This window comes from Cucurbita maxima, unplaced genomic scaffold (genome assembly GCF_002738345.1).
Source record: "Cucurbita maxima cultivar Rimu unplaced genomic scaffold, Cmax_1.0 Cma_Scf00053, whole genome shotgun sequence".
In the NCBI taxonomy this organism is placed as follows: Eukaryota; Viridiplantae; Streptophyta; class Magnoliopsida; order Cucurbitales; family Cucurbitaceae; genus Cucurbita; species Cucurbita maxima.
In genome coordinates, this window is record NW_019272069.1 from 307,103 (window position 1) to 310,404 (window position 3,302).

The 3,302-nt window shown below is 34.6% G+C and overlaps 1 pseudogene; it reads left to right on the forward strand.

The window, feature by feature from the left end:
* Positions 1 to 357: 357 nt before the first annotated feature.
* LOC111471480 lies at positions 358 to 2,625 on the forward strand (annotated as a pseudogene).
* The last annotated feature ends 677 nt before the right edge of the window (positions 2,626 to 3,302 follow it).

Below are 3,302 nucleotides of genomic sequence, written 5' to 3' on the forward strand. Positions count from 1 at the left end.
CGAAATCTCTCTCTCATATTTTCTTTTTTTTCTCCCTTTGCAGGTTAGTGTTAAGGCTATGTTATAGAGTATTTTCTATTTTATTTTTACTTATATCTATTTTAATTTTTCGGTTGTCTTTTTAAAGACTTTTTATTAAACATTAAATCCAAGACAACTTTTTATGTATACGTTTCAAATGATTATTTCCACATAAAATGGTTATGTTATATATACGATAGCGATTTTAGGTTGTAAAAATCTAGAGTCGTTACATTTTGGATGTTGGACAGTAGCTTACAAGTGTGCAAACAAGCAAGTTTAGTACTTAAAAGCCTATAAAACGTCGAAATTCCAACAAGTTTACAAAGAGTTTGAATGGAAGATATGATGAGGATCAAGCTTGCTTTGGTTTTCCTTCTTGAATTGATGTGCTCTCAGCCTTTGAATGTCGAGACCTACACACTACCAAACCAGCAACAACATTCAAGAAATGAACAAGCTCTAGAGATGTGCCAAAGTGCTAATATTTTGAACACCGGAGAATCATGTTCGAGTAATAACCTATATATTCGCTCTACATAACAAAAAAAAAAAAAAATAGTAAATTTATATATTATATAATAGACTTTAAATTCAATAGGTTAGATTATACAACTATAAAGTGATTTTTATAGGTATTTTATTTCATCTTTTATTTTTCATGTTTTGAATTTTAGTAAATACACTTTTTTTTTAAAAAAAAAAAACAAAAAAAAACCCAAATGCCGTTTCCAGCATTATTTTTCCGAGAAACAAAAAAAAATTGAACCATCTTCAAAAGAAATTAAACCATCTTCGATTTTTTTTCAGCAGGTTATCGCAACGAGAATCTCGATTGTGATCGTATTGGCATTGGTAAGCTTAGCCACCGTGGACGCCATGAATCGGCGTCTGAGTTCGAACTCTCTCACATTTTAGGCGATCAATTGCCGGAAACACTCGACGTTGGGGACGGAGTAACTTCAAACACTAACGCGTTCCGGCAAGCAATTGAATATCTCAGCACATTGGCGGCGGATGGCGGTGCTCAATTGGTCGTGCCGCCAGGAAAATGGCTGACCGGAAGTTTTAATCTGACCAGCCATTTCACACTTTTTATTGATAAAGAAGCTAAACTTCTTGCATCCCAGGTTCGATCTATCCATATATTATTTTTTCAGAGCTAACAATTTTAGGAGTGGTGATCTGAATTTTAATCCTTAATCAAAGCTAAATTAGTTAGATTCGTTATAATTTAAATGTGCAGAATGAATCGGAATGACCACGGGTAGAAGTTCTCCCATCTTATGGGAGGGGAAGCGATGCTCCCGGTGGACGGTACAACAGCCTCATCTTTGGAACTAATCTCACCGATGTGGTTATCACGGGTGATTATTTCTTTTTCTTACGTTTTAACATTGTAATTTTTTTAAAAAAATTATAATCTTATAGACTTTCGGTGCTATCAAAATTAAATAAAAAAAATTAAGGTAAAGGAAAACATTAGAAAAACAATTATAGAGAAATAAAATTGGGTTGGTGACATGGTGTAGGTAACAACGGTAAGATCGACGGGCAGGGATCTTATTGGTGGGAAAAGTTCACAAAAATGAGCTCAAGGTAACACGGCCATATATGATCGAGATCATGTATTCTAATCAAATCCAGATTTCAGATCTTACTTTGAACAAATTCCCTTCTTGGTTCGTCCATCCGATCTATAGCACGTTTAACTATTCCACTTCCTCATCACAAGTCTTGTTATTCTTATATTTTAGGATTATGCTCGAGAGAAAGTTAAAACTTGTAATAGTTTACCATTCAAATTACTCACCATTAAAAATTATTTAAAATTTTATGATTTTATTATTATTTATTTTTAATTTGGTTCGATGGAAACTTAGAAATGTGATTATCCAAGGGTTCACAATTCTGGCTCCAGTCACCAAACCCAACATGGACGGAATCAATCCAGGTTTCCTTCTTCTTTACCTTCAAAACATTAGGGTTCTTTATATCGTCAATCCCTCTCCCTAATTCTCCATTCAATTTATCAGATTCCTGCTCCAACACTCGAATCGAAGACTGCTGCATTGTTTCTGGTGACAATTGCATCGCCATCAAAAGCGGATGGGACCAATACGGTATCAAGTTCGGAATGCCAACCGAGGACCTCATCATTCGCCGCCTCACTTGTACCTCACCAGATTCTGCAGTTATCGCCCTTGGTAGCGAAATGTCTGGCGGAATCCGCAACGTCAGGATCGAAAACATTGCTGCAATCAACATACAGGCTGCCATCAGAATCAAGACTGCTCGCGGACGAGGCGGTTTCGTCAAGGACATTTTTGTTCGAAGAATGTTTCTAACCACGATGAAGTACATCTTTTGGATGACTGGAGACTATAAAGCTCATGCAGATGACAAGTTCGATCCCTCAGCGTTGCCAGTGATTAAGAACATTAATTGCAGAACATTAATTGCAGAGACGTGGTGGCCGAGAATGTTAATATGTCGGCAAATTTGACTGGAATTTTGGGAGATCCGTTTACAAATATATGTATTTCGAATGTGAAGATTAGATTGTCGGCGACGCCTATGGAACTTTTTCCTTCTTACATGTGACTTTTAACGCAAGACCAACATTAGTCTAAATTTCTGGAAAGAATATCCCAAATATTTGGTGAGATAATAATATATTTAAATATTTTTCGTGTTGCTATGAACTCGTAAGAGCCTTACTGTCCTACAAATGATAAGCTTTGATACAAAATTAATTTATGACTCTGTTATAGACTTAGAGTTGCATTCTTATGCACAATAGAACGAATGTTTATGATCTAGTTATGAGTTAAGTCTCTCTCGAACCAGTGACAGGGTGAGGCCTCATAGTTCAAGTCCCAACTCATCTACTTACCTCGATATGGGAGAAGTGAATTCCGTCTTATATTATGTTTCCAACACTCTGTTTGGTAAGTCTGCAAAATAGTAGGGTATTAAATCAGCTACAAAAATTACTCTCACCCATTCAAATCAAAGGATAAGTCGTCACAAATAAGAGTTCATAACTTACTCGGGATTAAGATCGTGTCGTATGTGATCGTTATGTAAAATCTTTTTAATAAACAAATTAATAAAAAAGTAATATGTCGTAGTTAAATTTTATAAGAACACATTGAATAAGATATCTCAACTCACATGTCTCCACACACAATTTTTACCAACACACTTTTTTTTTTTTTTTTTTTTTTTTTTTTTTTTTTTTTTTTTTTTTTTTTTTTTTTTTTTTTTTTTTTTTTTTT